General features: G+C 47.1%; 1 long non-coding RNA gene across 1 annotated transcript; it reads left to right on the top strand.

Annotated features, from left to right (window-relative positions):
* Positions 1-10,288: 10,288 nt before the first annotated feature.
* Positions 10,289-11,823, top strand: LOC120036756. Its single transcript, XR_005474625.1, has 3 exons — positions 10,289-10,408; positions 11,073-11,194; positions 11,490-11,823. It is a non-coding gene; the product is annotated as an uncharacterized LOC120036756 (long non-coding RNA).
* Positions 11,824-18,428: the final 6,605 nt, after the last annotated feature.

Genomic DNA, 18,428 nt, shown 5'->3' with positions numbered 1-18,428 from the left:
ACAGTCTGAATCACCCCCATGATGAGAGGAGGTTTACTGGACACACAGGGAGAAACTACAGTCTGAATCACACCCATGATGAGAGGAGGTTTACTGGACACACAGGGAGAAACTACAGTCTGAATCACACCCATGATGAGAGGAGGTTTACTGGACACACAGGGAGAAACTACAGTCTGAATCACACCCATGATGAGAGGAGGTTTACTGGACACACAGGGAGAAACTACAGTCTGAATCACACCCATGATGAGAGGAGGTTTACTGGACACACAGGGAGAAACTACAGTCTGAATCACACCCATGATGAGAGGAGGTTTACTGGACACACAGGGAGAAACTACAGTCTGAATCACATCCATAATGAGAGGAGGTTTACTGGACACACAGGGAGAAACTACAGTCTGAATCACACCCATGATGAGAGGAGGTTTACTGGACACACAGGGAGACACTACAGTCTGAATCACACCCATGATGAGAGGAGGTTTACTGGACACACAGGGAGACACTACAGTCTGAATCACACCCACGATGAGAGGAGGTTTACTGGACACACAGGGAGAAACTACAGTCTGAATCACACCCATGATGAGAGGAGGTTTACTGGACACACAGGGAGACACTACAGTCTGAATCACACCCACGATGAGAGGAGGTTTACTGGACACACAGGGAGAAACTACAGTCTGAATCACACCCATGATGAGAGGAGGTTTACTGGACACACAGGGAGAAACTACAGTCTGAATCACACCCATGATGAGAGGAGGTTTACTGGACACACAGGGAGAAACTACAGTCTGAATCACCCCCATGATGAGAGGAGGTTTACTGGACACACAGGGAGAAACTACAGTCTGAATCACCCCCATGATGAGAGGAGGTTTACTGGACACACAGGGAGAAACTACAGTCTGAATCACCCCCATGATGAGAGGAGGTTTACTGGACACACAGGGAGAAACTACAGTCTGAATCACCCCCATGATGAGAGGAGGTTTACTGGACACACAGGGAGAAACTACAGTCTGAATCACCCCCATGATGAGAGGAGGTTTACTGGACACACAGGGAGAAACTACAGTCTGAATCACCCCCATGATGAGAGGAGGTTTACTGGACACACAGGGAGAAACTACAGTCTGAATCACACCCATGATGAGAGGAGGTTTACTGGACACACAGGGAGAAACTACAGTCTGAATCACACCCATGATGAAAGGAGGTTTACTGGACACACAGGGAGAAACTACAGTCTGAATCAGCCATGATGAGAGGAGGTTTACTGGACACACAGGGAGAAACTACAGTCTGAATCACACCCATGATGAGAGGAGGTTTACTGGACACACAGGGAGAAACTACAGTCTGAATCACACCCATGATGAGAGGAGGTATACTGGACACACAGGGAGAAACTACAGTCTGAATCAGCCATGATGAGAGGAGGTTTACTGGACACACAGGGAGAAACTACAGTCTGAATCATACCCATGATGAGAGGAGGTTTACTGGACACACAGGGAGAAACTACAGTCTGAATCACCCCCATGATGAGAGGAGGTTTACTGGACACACAGGGAGAAACTACAGTCTGAATCACACTCATGATGAGAGGAGGTTTACTGGACACACAGGGAGAAACTACAGTCTGAATCACCCCCATGATGAGAGGAGGTTTACTGGACACACAGGGAGAAACTACAGTCTGAATCACACCCATGATGAGAGGAGGTTTACTGGACACACAGGGAGAAACTACAGTCTGAATCACACCCATGATGAGAGGAGGTTTACTGGACACACAGGGAGAAACTACAGTCTGAATCACACCCATGATGAGAGGAGGTTTACTGGACACACAGGGAGAAACTACAGTCTGAATCACACCCATGATGAGAGGAGGTTTACTGGACACACAGGGAGAAACTACAGTCTGAATCACACCCATGATGAGAGGAGGTTTACTGGACACACAGGGAGAAACTACAGTCTGAATCACATCCATAATGAGAGGAGGTTTACTGGACACACAGGGAGAAACTACAGTCTGAATCACACCCATGATGAGAGGAGGTTTACTGGACACACAGGGAGACACTACAGTCTGAATCACACCCATGATGAGAGGAGGTTTACTGGACACACAGGGAGACACTACAGTCTGAATCACACCCACGATGAGAGGAGGTTTACTGGACACACAGGGAGAAACTACAGTCTGAATCACACCCATGATGAGAGGAGGTTTACTGGACACACAGGGAGACACTACAGTCTGAATCACACCCACGATGAGAGGAGGTTTACTGGACACACAGGGAGAAACTACAGTCTGAATCACACCCATGATGAGAGGAGGTTTACTGGACACACAGGGAGAAACTACAGTCTGAATCACACCCATGATGAGAGGAGGTTTACTGGACACACAGGGAGAAACTACAGTCTGAATCACCCCCATGATGAGAGGAGGTTTACTGGACACACAGGGAGAAACTACAGTCTGAATCACCCCCATGATGAGAGGAGGTTTACTGGACACACAGGGAGAAACTACAGTCTGAATCACCCCCATGATGAGAGGAGGTTTACTGGACACACAGGGAGAAACTACAGTCTGAATCACCCCCATGATGAGAGGAGGTTTACTGGACACACAGGGAGAAACTACAGTCTGAATCACCCCCATGATGAGAGGAGGTTTACTGGACACACAGGGAGAAACTACAGTCTGAATCACCCCCATGATGAGAGGAGGTTTACTGGACACACAGGGAGAAACTACAGTCTGAATCACACCCATGATGAGAGGAGGTTTACTGGACACACAGGGAGAAACTACAGTCTGAATCACACCCATGATGAAAGGAGGTTTACTGGACACACAGGGAGAAACTACAGTCTGAATCAGCCATGATGAGAGGAGGTTTACTGGACACACAGGGAGAAACTACAGTCTGAATCACACCCATGATGAGAGGAGGTTTACTGGACACACAGGGAGAAACTACAGTCTGAATCACACCCATGATGAGAGGAGGTATACTGGACACACAGGGAGAAACTACAGTCTGAATCAGCCATGATGAGAGGAGGTTTACTGGACACACAGGGAGAAACTACAGTCTGAATCACCCCCATGATGAGAGGAGGTTTACTGGACACACAGGGAGAAACTACAGTCTGAATCACACCCATGATGAGAGGAGGTTTACTGGACACACAGGGAGAAACTACAGTCTGAATCACCCCCATGATGAGAGGAGGTTTACTGGACACACAGGGAGAAACTACAGTCTGAATCACCCCCATGATGAGAGGAGGTATACTGGACACACAGGGAGAAACTACAGTCTGAATCACACCCATGATGAGAGGAGGTTTACTGGACACACAGGGAGACACTACAGTCTGAATCACACCCATGATGAGAGGAGGTTTACTGGACACACAGGGAGAAACTACAGTCTGAATCACCCCCATGATGAGAGGAGGTATACTGGACACACAGGGAGAAACTACAGTCTGAATCACACCCATGATGAGAGGAGGTTTACTGGACACACAGGGAGACACTACAGTCTGAATCACACCCATGATGAGAGGAGGTTTACTGGACACACAGGGAGACACTACAGTCTGAATCACACCCATGATGAGAGGAGGTTTACTGGACACACAGGGAGACACTACAGTCTGAATCACACCCATGATGAGAGGAGGTTTACTGGACACACAGGGAGACACTACAGTCTGAATCACACCCATGATGAGAGGAGGTTTACTGGACACACAGGGAGACACTACAGTCTGAATCACACCCATGATGAGAGGAGGTTTACTGGACACACAGGGAGAAACTACAGTCTGAATCAGCCATGATGAGAGGAGGTTTACTGGACACACAGGGAGAAACTACAGTCTGAATCACACCCATGATGAGAGGAGGTTTACTGGACACACAGGGAGAAACTACAGTCTGAATCACACCCATGATGAGAGGAGGTTTACTGGACACACAGGGAGAAACTACAGTCTGAATCACACCCATGATGAGAGGAGGTTTACTGGACACACAGGGAGAAACTACAGTCTGAATCACACCCATGATGAGAGGAGGTTTACTGGACACACAGGGAGAAACTACAGTCTGAATCACACCCATGATGAGAGGAGGTTTACTGGACACACAGGGAGACACTACAGTCTGAATCACACCCACGATGAGAGGAGGTTTACTGGACACACAGGGAGAAACTACAGTCTGAATCACACCCATGATGAGAGGAGGTTTACTGGACACACAGGGAGAAACTACAGTCTGAATCACACCCATGATGAGAGGAGGTTTACTGGACACACAGGGAGAAACTACAGTCTGAATCACACCCACGATGAGAGGAGGTTTACTGGACACACAGGGAGAAACTACAGTCTGAATCACACCCATGATGAGAGGAGGTTTACTGGACACACAGGGAGAAACTACAGTCTGAATCACACCCACGATGAGAGGAGGTTTACTGGACACACAGGGAGAAACTACAGTCTGAATCAGCCATGATGAGAGGAGGTTTACTGGACACACAGGGAGAAACTACAGTCTGAATCACACCCACGATGAGAGGAGGTTTACTGGACACACAGGGAGAAACTACAGTCTGAATCACACCCATGATGAGAGGAGGTTTACTGGACACACAGGGAGAAACTACAGTCTGAATCACCCCCATGATGAGAGGAGGTATACTGGACACACAGGGAGAAACTACAGTCTGAATCACACCCATGATGAGAGGAGGTTTACTGGACACACAGGGAGACACTACAGTCTGAATCACACCCATGATGAGAGGAGGTTTACTGGACACACAGGGAGAAACTACAGTCTGAATCACACCCATGATGAGAGGAGGTTTACTGGACACACAGGGAGACACTACAGTCTGAATCACACCCATGATGAGAGGAGGTTTACTGGACACACAGGGAGACACTACAGTCTGAATCACACCCATGATGAGAGGAGGTTTACTGGACACACAGGGAGACACTACAGTCTGAATCACACCCATGATGAGAGGAGGTTTACTGGACACACAGGGAGAAACTACAGTCTGAATCAGCCATGATGAGAGGAGGTTTACTGGACACACAGGGAGAAACTACAGTCTGAATCACACCCATGATGAGAGGAGGTTTACTGGACACACAGGGAGAAACTACAGTCTGAATCACACCCATGATGAGAGGAGGTTTACTGGACACACAGGGAGAAACTACAGTCTGAATCACACCCATGATGAGAGGAGGTTTACTGGACACACAGGGAGAAACTACAGTCTGAATCACACCCATGATGAGAGGAGGTTTACTGGACACACAGGGAGAAACTACAGTCTGAATCACACCCATGATGAGAGGAGGTTTACTGGACACACAGGGAGAAACTACAGTCTGAATCACACCCACGATGAGAGGAGGTTTACTGGACACACAGGGAGAAACTACAGTCTGAATCACACCCATGATGAGAGGAGGTTTACTGGACACACAGGGAGAAACTACAGTCTGAATCACACCCACGATGAGAGGAGGTTTACTGGACACACAGGGAGAAACTACAGTCTGAATCAGCCATGATGAGAGGAGGTTTACTGGACACACAGGGAGAAACTACAGTCTGAATCACACCCACGATGAGAGGAGGTTTACTGGACACACAGGGAGAAACTACAGTCTGAATCACACCCATGATGAGAGGAGGTTTACTGGACACACAGGGAGAAACTACAGTCTGAATCACACCCATGATGAGAGGAGGTATACTGGACACACAGGGAGAAACTACAGTCTGAATCACACCCATGATGAGAGGAGGTTTACTGGACACACAGGGAGAAACTACAGTCTGAATCACACCCATGATGAGAGGAGGTTTACTGGACACACAGGGAGAAACTACAGTCTGAATCACACCCATGACGAGAGGAGGTTTACTGGACACACAGGGAGAAACTACAGTCTGAATCACACCCACGATGAGAGGAGGTTTACTGGACACACAGGGAGAAACTACAGTCTGAATCACACCCACGATGAGAGGAGGTTTACTGGACACACAGGGAGAAACTACAGTCTGAATCACACCCATGATGAGAGGAGGTATACTGGACACACAGGGAGAAACTACAGTCTGAATCACACCCATGATGAGAGGAGGTTTACTGGACACACAGGGAGAAACTACAGTCTGAATCACACCCACGATGAGAGGAGGTTTACTGGACACACAGGGAGAAACTACAGTCTGAATCACACCCATGATGAGAGGAGGTTTACTGGACACACAGGGAGAAACTACAGTCTGAATCACCCCCATGATGAGAGGAGGTATACTGGACACACAGGGAGAAACTACAGTCTGAATCACACCCATGATGAGAGGAGGTTTACTGGACACACAGGGAGACACTACAGTCTGAATCACACCCATGATGAGAGGAGGTTTACTGGACACACAGGGAGAAACTACAGTCTGAATCACACCCATGATGAGAGGAGGTTTACTGGACACACAGGGAGACACTACAGTCTGAATCACACCCATGATGAGAGGAGGTTTACTGGACACACAGGGAGACACTACAGTCTGAATCACACCCATGATGAGAGGAGGTTTACTGGACACACAGGGAGACACTACAGTCTGAATCACACCCATGATGAGAGGAGGTTTACTGGACACACAGGGAGAAACTACAGTCTGAATCAGCCATGATGAGAGGAGGTTTACTGGACACACAGGGAGAAACTACAGTCTGAATCACACCCATGATGAGAGGAGGTTTACTGGACACACAGGGAGAAACTACAGTCTGAATCACACCCATGATGAGAGGAGGTTTACTGGACACACAGGGAGAAACTACAGTCTGAATCACACCCATGATGAGAGGAGGTTTACTGGACACACAGGGAGAAACTACAGTCTGAATCACACCCATGATGAGAGGAGGTTTACTGGACACACAGGGAGAAACTACAGTCTGAATCACACCCATGATGAGAGGAGGTTTACTGGACACACAGGGAGAAACTACAGTCTGAATCAGCCATGATGAGAGGAGGTTTACTGGACACACAGGGAGAAACTACAGTCTGAATCAGCCATGATGAGAGGAGGTTTACTGGACACACAGGGAGAAACTACAGTCTGAATCACACCCATGATGAGAGGAGGTATACTGGACACACAGGGAGAAACTACAGTCTGAATCACCCCCATGATGAGAGGAGGTTTACTGGACACACAGGGAGAAACTACAGTCTGAATCACACCCATGATGAGAGGAGGTTTACTGGACACACAGGGAGAAACTACAGTCTGAATCACACCCATGATGAGAGGAGGTATACTGGACACACAGGGAGAAACTACAGTCTGAATCACCCCCATGATGAGAGGAGGTTTACTGGACACACAGGGAGAAACTACAGTCTGAATCACACCCATGATGAGAGGAGGTTTACTGGACACACAGGGAGAAACTACAGTCTGAATCACACCCATGATGAGAGGAGGTTTACTGGACACACAGGGAGACACTACAGTCTGAATCACCCCCATGATGAGAGGAGGTTTACTGGACACACAGGGAGAAACTACAGTCTGAATCACACCCATGATGAGAGGAGGTTTACTGGACACACAGGGAGAAACTACAGTCTGAATCACACCCACGATGAGAGGAGGTTTACTGGACACACAGGGAGAAACTACAGTCTGAATCACACCCATGATGAGAGGAGGTTTACTGGACACACAGGGAGAAACTACAGTCTGAATCACACCCATGATGAGAGGAGGTTTACTGGACACACAGGGAGAAACTACAGTCTGAATCACACCCATGATGAGAGGAGGTTTACTGGACACACAGGGAGACACTACAGTCTGAATCACACCCACGATGAGAGGAGGTTTACTGGACACACAGGGAGAAACTACAGTCTGAATCACCCCCATGATGAGAGGAGGTTTACTGGACACACAGGGAGAAACTACAGTCTGAATCACACCCATGATGAGAGGAGGTTTACTGGACACACAGGGAGAAACTACAGTCTGAATCACCCCCATGATGAGAGGAGGTTTACTGGACACACAGGGAGACACTACAGTCTGAATCACACCCATGATGAGAGGAGGTTTACTGGACACACAGGGAGAAACTACAGTCTGAATCACACCCATGATGAGAGGAGGTTTACTGGACACACAGGGAGACACTACAGTCTGAATCACACCCACGATGAGAGGAGGTTTACTGGACACACAGGGAGAAACTACAGTCTGAATCACACCCATGATGAGAGGAGGTTTACTGGACACACAGGGAGAAACTACAGTCTGAATCACCCCCATGATGAGAGGAGGTTTACTGGACACACAGGGAGACACTACAGTCTGAATCACACCCATGATGAGAGGAGGTTTACTGGACACACAGGGAGAAACTACAGTCTGAATCACACCCATGATGAGACTACCTTTAAAGGTTTGGTATTTGTTAGTGTTTAGGTTAGAGTCAGTTTCAAGTTTTGGCCAGACGGGCTGTCAATGGGATGTTGGTCTGAAAAGTCCATTTAGTCTTTCCCTTCTCAAACCTGTCCTCCCCCTAACCAGTTCATATCATGTATTCCTCCACCAGCACACCTCATTCACTAATCAGAGGTTTGATAATTAGTTGACCAGTGGTACAAAGGGGACTGGATCTAGGTGAACTATGTGGAGTGTCTTCCAGGGACAGTACAGTACAGACTGACAAGATTACAACAGTGTAGTTTACTCAACTCATTCAAACTATCATGACTATTGTTTAGAGAGAAGATCTGCACAAGGGCATAAAGTGTAAGATATAGCAAGAGAGGACAATATGGTGCAAGGCAGCCAAAGTGGAATCAAAAGTCATAGGCCTAATCATCAATCAAATATGAACTATAAAACCAAAATATAATCTACATATAAAGACAACATGTCATCTACATGTGTTATAGAAAAGCTCCCTTCTCACATCCCAGGTCACATATAAAGACACCATGTCATCTACATGTGTTATAGAAAAGCTCCCTTCTCACATCCCAGGTCATGTTTGGACTAGAACGTGACAACTCAACGGGCTATGCGCATCTCCCCAATAGCCGACAGACAACTTTCCTGAGTGCAATGTCATTAATGTGACAGATATGTGTACAGTATAATAAGCATAGCGAAGAAGAAAAATATCCTACTTCTGACGCACAGCAGAGACATCGCTGCTGAGATTTCCCCTGGAGCAAGAGTCCCTCAAGAATTTACAAACACTCATTGCGTTTCAATGAATGTACTCCCCAAACGCTTGTTGCATCGTAAACTATCCTCGCAGTCCCTTGGGAGTTCAGCGGATGGATGATGCGCCGCTGCCATTTACTTGGATGAGAAGTTGGACGAACGCTCCTCCAGCTGACGGTACGCAATGGTGGAGAACTACAGCGTGGTGATGTGTCGTTCACGAACGAACGGATCTTTTTGAACGGATCTTTTTGTTGAACGTCTGGAGCCGCATTGCATCGGTGAAAGAGCCATTCATCTGTCTCTCTGATTTGCATACTGCTACTAGTGCTTGTTGAGCTCAGAACAACGTTTTTCTACAGATAAGTTACAACATCATTATCTAAAGGGGGTGAATCCTCACTGCAGAAACAATAAATAGTGTGGAGAGCGGGTCAATCTGGTCCACGAGGATTTATTTCATGCTTAAAAACGAATTCTTCATTTTTTACCCGCATTTCACGATCTGACTTAATGGTAGCCTACCTTTTGGCTTTTACATTGAATATTTGCAATTTTTTCATTGTTCTAGATTTATTTTAAGCATTTTAAAGGTAGATCCGTTTATGAGCCAAATGAACCCGCTCTTTTACTTGAACGGAGCCAAATGTGCCGGCTCACCGAATAGACTCAGAAAGCCCATCACTACTACAGCGGAGAGGTCAAATCCAAACAGAGCACCACAATCAACAGGCAGGCGGTTATTGGGATTTGACTGTCACAGGGACCAACTAATAAGAGGTTATAATTCATTGGAATTGTTGTGATTGTATGTTTGTCTGTACAGTTATGGCTGTCCTGTTATTATTTTGTGTCTTGATCAATAATGAGTAGCTAAACCATATCGACTTTTGGACACTGATGCGCAGGAGAACCCCTAGCTGTCAATCAAGCAGGCGCCGGTGAACGGATTATGACGCTCGAGCGTTCCAAATGACGCAACAATACAGTTCCAGAACAGAGAAAGTTAATGCCGAAGATGTTGTTCGGTTCCACACTAAAACTGCTGTTTGACAAGTGTGATTTGAGGTGAGTCAAATATTTACAAAAGTTTACAATACATTAACCATCCGCTAGCCTACTTAACCTATAATTCTGTCATGGTAAGATAACACATGTGAAAGTGAACGTAAATGTATTTGAAATATTTTTTATGCCATTATCTAGCTAGCCTTATAAAATACAATTATTAATTATGGAATTGTTTTTTTCTGTTGCTATCAATCAATCCATCTGTATTTACTCTTCTGTCTGTTTGTCTTGTTGACTTATCTGTCTGTCTGTCTGTGTACTGTCTAGCCAGCATATGCCAGAAAGGTTCTTTCACATAGGCTCATATTCACAAAGTCTCATAGAAGGAGTGCTGATCAATAATCCGTTTTGTCTTTTAAATCAAACTGAATACGTTTTGATGGACAGGAGGGGACCTGATCCGAGATCAGCACTCCTACCCTGAAACACTTTGTGAACACAATCCAGGTGTACTGTGATTATGAAGTTGTGATGAGGTATTATTATATTAGTCGGGCTGATGCATGATGGGTTGTAGGCTAGAGCTTGAGTACTGTAGTCTGAAGGCTGTTTCTGAATTCACTGACCTGGTGAGTAAATGTTGTGTACAATGGCGCCATCTAGTGACAGAAACATAGAAACACACATTGTTGCTGAACGAAGGCATCTCTTTATTTTCCAGAAATAAAACTTGTAGACCTTTCCTGCAGTCTCTGAGGAGATGGACACCTCTTCTTCTTCTGGACGATCTCCGTCTCCTACTGGGACTGTCTTCTTACCCCCTCCTATCATGTGGAACAGTCTGTAAGTCATTCATCACATAACCTAGCTCTGGTCCAGGGCATTATGTGCGGCTTGCTGAAGGAAGGCTCAGTGTCTGCAAGCTGTACTTAACGCCCTGGGCCAGAGCTACACATTACCCACCTCTGGCCATCATGGACAGTCAACTCATCACATTCACGTACTGTAAGTCACAGTTGAGTGAGTTGTGTGATTAAAGGCAGTTTAATTGAGCAGAAGTTTCATTATTATTGTAATATTGTAGTAAATTGTCTGAGTTCACTTCCTAAATAATGTGTTGACATTCCTTTGCACCCAGCTACAAGCAGGCAGAGATGGAGGTTCAGTTCCTGAGGGAAGAGAAGAAGACCTGTACAGAGAAGGAAGCCCACATGCTTGAGTTGAGGGGGAAGGATCGAACGATCTGAAATCAGAAGAAGGAGATGGACAGACTTCAAGTGTGCCTCTGGGAGGAGGAAAAGAAGAAGAGGAATGGTGGAACGGAGAAGGACGAGATGATTGAACAATTACAGTCTGAGACAGACCATCTCAGAGCCCTTTTGAAAGATGAAAGGAGGAGAAGAAGAGTAGAAAGGGGTATTATGAAAGAGTGGAAGGCTGAGATCCTGAGACTGAGGGAGGCAGAGAGCCACAGGGAGGCAGAGAGACAGAGAGAAGCAGAGAGAAGCAGAGAGAAGCAGCGAGACAGAGAGAAGCAGAGAGGCAGAGAGAGCCACAGAATGGGAGAACCAGAGAAAAATGCAGGAAGTCAACAGACTCAAACAACTGCTGGAGCTGCTGATGGTGGACCTACAACTGGCCCACGTAAGACATGTCATTGTTATTATTAAAAGGCAGTGTATATTCACCCGGCTGAAAATGAATGGCGGCAGTATGCTAACCCAATGTTAACTTTTATGCCTTTCCTAAACGTTAACCCTTACCTTAACCTCACTGAAACTATACCTAACCTTTACCATAACCCAACCCTAGGTCCTAAACCTAACCTTCATTTATCTCAACCCCTACGCCTTTCTTCTGCCGGTTGAATATCCACTTCCTTATTAACGTCATTACTGTTGTTGTTGTTGACAACTGTATCTGTGCAGGTTGTAAATAATTGCATTAGTGAAACATCATTTGTAGGAGTAATTTCTACAAGCAGAAACATCAGAGGCAACATTAAATTGCAACGGGAATTTCTCAAACCCCTAACTGAATGGGCAAGCTAGTTGTGTGTTTGTATTTGTACACATTTTGGACATAATTGATTCCATAAAATGTCTCATAATTTTTTCAAACCATGTCAATACATTAATTGACAATGAATTGTCCAGATGAATTGATCAAAATGACCCTGCTATTGATGTTGTTCAGTGTTTGATTCAATTACCTAGGTCTAAGTTGTATTTCTATGTATCATTCTCTGCAAATGCTTTGAAAGTATGTCTTGGTCATAGATTATCACTAATTTAACCTTTTAAATTTAAGCAAGAGATAGAGAGATTGAGGCTATGGCAGAAAGTCATGGAGGATCAGCGACCAAGACTGGCCTGGAACAACAAACCTATTGAGACAGAAAGAGAGAGGGAAAGAGAGAGGGAAAAAGAGAAAGAAAGGGAGATGGAAAGGGAGAGAAAAGCAGAATTGGAAAGACAAGAAATGAAGAAGAAAGTGAAACAGGCAGAAGAAACGATAAAAGTGTTAGAACGAGAGATTGAGAGATTGAAAGAGACTGAAAAGGAAATCATATTTGAAAGAGAAAGAGACATGCGTATTGCAGAGAATGAGAAAGTCAAACTGGTTAACGAACAGGTGAAAGAGTTAGAGAGAGAGGTTGAGAGACTGAAAAAAGATGACAACAAAAGAGATGCAATACAAAATCAAATTTGAAAGAGCGAAAGAAGCGTATAGAAGACAGAATGAGAGAGTGAAACAGGTTAACCAAAATGTACTAGTGTTAGACAGAGAGGTTGCGAGAATGAAAGAAGAGATTAGATTGAAAGACGAGACTGAACCAGAGAGAACATTTGATAGAGACAGAGAGAGAGAAAATGATTGGAGACGAAGTGAAGAGGAGATGAAAAATAGAGTGGAGAGAGAGATGGAGATGGAGACAGCCCTCATCAATGACAAAAAGACATCTGAATTGGAGGAAGTCTTCAAGAAAATCAAGGAACAGCTGATAGAATTAGAAAATATGGAAACAGACAAATATAAATGGAAACAGAACCAAATGGACATGAAGGAGAAGATGGAGGGTGAGAACAACAAACAGAAAGAGATAGAAAGAAAGAGAATGGAGAAAATACCAAAACAGAGACAACAAGAAGATGAGAAGAAGAAGGAGATGGAGAGAGAAGAAGAAGAGGAGAGACACAAACAGAAGCACATAGAGATGGAAGAGGAAGAAAGAGGGAGTGAAAAAGAGAAACAGAGAGAGATCAAAAGGAAGAGAATGGAGAAGAGACAGAAAAATATGGAAAGAGAAGAAGAGAGACAGAGAGAGATTGAAAGAGAGAATGAAGAAGAACGATGTAAACAGAAGCAAATTGACATGGAGAAGGAGGAAAGAGAGAGGGAGAACAATACACAGAGAGAGATAGAAGAGATACACAGAGGACAACAACAAGAGGAGAGACAAAAACAAACGGAGAAGGAGAAAGAAAGGGAGAAAGACAATGAGAATCAGAGAGAGATGGAATTAAAAGATCGGCAACAGAAAGAGATGGAGAAAGAAAAGATGATCATGAGAGAGAGGGAGGAAGCAGGAAGAAGAAAGGAGGGGCAGAAAAATATTTTGGGGGAAATTGAGGGACAGAATGAACTGGAGATAGAACAGGAGAGAGAGATGGAAGACAAGCATGAAGTGATTAAGGAAGCAGAGGAAGAGTACAGGGAAAGAGAAGAGAGAGCAAAGGAAGTAAGCATGAAGAAACATGTAGTAGTTAATGTTAAAGCAAAAGCACGGGAAGTCTTCAATAGACGTAAAGAGAGAAGGTTAGAAGTGTTGAAGGGGGAACGAGAACACATAGAAATAGGACAACAAATCAGGAGGGAGAAGGAGGAAAGACGGCTGGAGATGGAAAGAAAACAGGAGAGGGCAAGACAACAAGAGGAGCAGGATAAAAAACAAGAGATTGAAATTGCTAGACAGAAAGAAATGTTCAGACTAAGAGAGGAGGAGAGGCAGAGAGAGGAAGAGAGAGAGGAGGAGAGAAAGAGAGCCGTTAAAGGCCATTTAGCTTTAATCAGAGAGAGAGAGATAATAGAGGCAAACAGAAGAGAGGAGATGGTGGAAGAGGAAAGAAGGGAATTCCTTGAAAATTACAAGAGGGGTGACTTAGAGGAGGAGGAGGAAAAGGAAGAAGACAAGAAGGACATTCTCCCACCTGATAAAAGTATCCGAAGGAGAGCTGTGGGCTGGATAAATAAGAAGTGGGAGAAGAGGAACCTCAAGAAGATCGAGAGAACCTATCAGAGAGAAGCTGAGGAGGGCTATAAGATCGTCCACATAGGTAAGACCTGTTTTCCCTCTGCTTATGACATCATCCTCTTTAGTCTCCTCTACACACATCAGTTCCACACCAGTCATCATGTTGCATCATTGTTTCAATATAAAACTACTGTGTAAAGAATATGTTAGCCGACATGGCTAATTGAGTGACTGACTGGCATAACAAGAAACATACTGCTGATGGAACAACCACGTGTTTAAATGGTACATTGTGTCATCTACTAGTCTAACTCTCAAGACTAAGTAGAGACCCAGATAGAGTTGTGTCATCTACTAGTCTAACTCTCAAGACTAAGTAGAGACCCAGATAGAGTTGTGTCATCTACTAGTCTAACTCTCAAGACTAAGTAGAGACCCAGATAGAGTTGTGTCATCTACTAGTCTAACTCTCAAGACTAAGTAGAGACCCAGAAAGAGTTCCTAAAAAACACACACTAAAACGTGTTTTGGGGGGATCCGGGGGCTACTAGTGGCCATGCGCCCCTAAGCGGTCACATATGCCCTACTAGTGGCCATGCGGCCCTAAGCGATCACATATGCCCTACTAGTGGCCATGCGGCCCTAAGCGATCACATATGCCCTACTAGTGGCCATGCGGCCCTAAGCGATCACATATGCCCTAGTAGTGGCCATGCGGCCCTAAGCGATCACATATGCCCTACTAGTGGCCATGCGGCCCTAAGCGATCACATATGCCCTACTAGTGGCCATGCGGCCCTAAGCGATCACATATGCCCTACTAGTGGCCATGCGGCCCTAAGCGATCACATATGCCCTACTAGTGGCCATGCGGCCCTAAGCGATCACATATGCCCTACTAGTGGCCATGCGGCCCTAAGCGATCACATATGCCCTACTAGTGGCCATGCGGCCCTAAGCGATCACATATGCCCTACTAGTGGCCATGCGGCCCTAAGCGATCACATATGCCCTACTAGTGGCCATGCGGCCCTAAGCGATCACATATGCCCTACTAGTGGCCATGCGGCCCTAAGCGATCACATATGCCCTACTAGTGGCCATGCGGCCCTAAGCGATCACATATGCCCTACTAGTGGCCATGCGGCCCTAAGCGATCACATATGCCCTACTAGTGGCCATGAGGCCCTAAGCGATCACATATGCCCTATTAGTGGCCATGCGGCCCTAAGCGATCACATATGCCCTACTAGTGGCCATGCGGCCCTAAGCGATCACATATGCCCTACTAGTGGCCATGAGGCCCTAAGCGATCACATATACCCTGACCTGGTGGTTCTAATGACCTGGTGGTTCTAATGACCTGGTGGTTCTAATGACCTGGTGGTAATAATGACCTGGTGGTTATAATGACCTGGTGGTTATAATGACCTGGTGGTAATAATGACCTGGTGGTTATAATGACCTGGTGGTAATAATGACCTGGTGGTTGGCATAACACAAGCAGAACCCGAGAACAGGATGGCCTCCACCACACAGCCTGATGACACTGCACCAGCCTACCAGTCTGCTCCAGCCCAGGTCAGAATACCAGCCTCCCAGTGTGCTCCAGCCCAGGTCAGAATACCAGCCTCCCAGTCTGCTCCAGCACAGTGTGCTCCAGCCCAGGTCAGAATACCAGCCTCCCAGTCTGCTCCAGCCCAGGTCAGAATACCAGCCACCCAGTCTGCTCCAGCACAGGTCAGAATACCAGCCTCCCAGTCTGCTCCAGCCGAGGTCAGAATACCAGCCTCCCAGTCTGCTCCAGCACAGGTCAGAATACCAGCCTCCCAGTCTGCTCCAGCACAGGTCAGAATACCAGTCTCCCAGTCTGCTCCAGCACAGGTCAGAATACCAGCCTCCCAGTCTGCTCCAGCACAGGTCAGAATACCAGTCTCCCAGTCTGCTCCAGCCCAGGTCAGAATACCAGTCTCCCAGTCTGCTCCAGCCCAGGTCAGAATACCAGCCTCCCAGTCTGCTCCACCCAGATAGTCACCCACAACTGCAATCCTTATTGATTCAAATGGGAAGTTCTTAGAGAGGGAGAGGGAGTGAAAAGGTAGAGAGGCGGAGAGAGGGAGTGAAAAGGGAGAGAGGCGGAGAGAGGGAGTGAAAAGGGAGAGAGGCGGAGAGAGGGGAGTGAAAAGGGAGAGAGGCGGAGAGATGGGAGTGAAAAGGGAGAGAGGCGGAGTGAAAAGGGAGAGAGAGGGAGTGAAAAGGGAGAGAGAGGGAGTGAAAAGGGAGAGAGAGGGAGTGAAAAGGGAGAGAGGCGGAGTGAAAAGGGAGAGAGGCGGAGAGAGGGAGTGAAAAGGGAGAGAGGCGGAGAGAGGGAGTGAAAAGGGAGAGAGGCGGAGAGAGGGAGTGAAAAGGGAGAGAGGCGGAGAGAGGGAGTGAAAAGGGAGAGAGGCGGAGAGAGGGAGTGAAAAGGGAGAGAGGCGGAGAGAGGGAGTGAAAAGGGAGAGAGGGAGTGAAAAGGGAGAGAGGCGGAGTGAAAAGGGAGAGAGAGGGAGTGAAAAGGGGAGAGAGGCGGAGAGGGGGAGTGAAAAGGGAGAGAGTCGGAGAGAGGGAGTGAAAAGGGAGAGAGGCGGAGAGAGGGAGTGAAAAGGGAGAGAGGCGGAGAGAGGGAGTGAAAAGGGAGAGAGGCGGAGAGAGGGAGTGAAAAGGGAGAGAGGCGGAGAGAGGGAGTGAAAAGGGAGAGAGGCGGAGAGAGGGAGTGAAAAGGGAGAGAGGGAGTGAAAAGGGAGAGAGGCGGAGAGAGGGAGTGAAAAGGGAGAGAGGCGGAGAGAGGGAGTGAAAAGGGAGAGAGGCGGAGAGAGGGAGTGAAAAGGGAGAGAGGCGGAGAGAGGGAGTGAAAAGGGAGAGAGGCGGAGAGAGGGAGTGAAAAGGGAGAGAGGCGGAGAGAGGGAGTGAAAAGGGAGAGAGGCGGAGAGAGGGAGTGAAAAGGGAGAGAGGCGGAGAGAGGGAGTGAAAAGGGAGAGAGGCGGAGAGAGGGAGTGAAAAGGGAGAGAGGGAGTGAAAAGGGAGAGAGGCGGAGTGAAAAGGGAGAGAGAGGGAGTGAAAAGGGGAGAGAGGCGGAGAGGGGGAGTGAAAAGGGAGAGAGTCGGAGAGAGGGAGTGAAAAGGGAGAGAGGCGGAGAGAGGGAGTGAAAAGGGAGAGAGGCGGAGAGAGGGAGTGAAAAGGGAGAGAGGCGGAGAGAGGGAGTGAAAAGGGAGAGAGGCGGAGAGAGGGAGTGAAAAGGGAGAGAGGCAGAGAGATGGAGTGAAAAGGGAGAGAGGGAGTGAAAAGGGAGAGAGGCGGAGAGAGGGAGTGAAAAGGGAGAGAGGGAGTGAAAAGGGAGAGAGGCGGAGAGAGGGAGTGAAAAGGGAGAGAGGCGGAGAGAGGGAGTGAAAAGGGAGAGAGGCGGAGAGAGGGAGTGAAAAGGGAGAGAGGGAGTGAAAAGGGAGAGAGGCGGAGTGAAAAGGGAGAGAGAGGGAGTGAAAAGGGGAGAGAGGCGGAGAGGGGGAGTGAAAAGGGAGAGAGTCGGAGAGAGGGAGTGAAAAGGGAGAGAGGCGGAGAGAGGGAGTGAAAAGGGAGAGAGGCGGAGAGAGGGAGTGAAAAGGGAGAGAGGCGGAGAGAGGGAGTGAAAAGGGAGAGAGGCGGTGAGAGGGAGTGAAAAGGGAGAGAGGCGGTGAGAGGGAGTGAAAAGGGAGAGAGGCGGAGAGAGGGAGTGAAAAGGGAGAGAGGGAGTGAAAAGGGAGAGAGGCGGAGAGAGGGAGTGAAAAGGGAGAGAGGGAGTGAAAAGGG

The sequence above is a fragment of the Salvelinus namaycush genome, unplaced genomic scaffold, assembly GCF_016432855.1.
Source record: "Salvelinus namaycush isolate Seneca unplaced genomic scaffold, SaNama_1.0 Scaffold147, whole genome shotgun sequence".
Classification (NCBI taxonomy): Eukaryota; Metazoa; Chordata; class Actinopteri; order Salmoniformes; family Salmonidae; genus Salvelinus; species Salvelinus namaycush.
The sequence above is the reverse complement of the archived record's forward strand: the minus strand, read 5'-3'. Positions and strand labels throughout refer to the sequence as shown.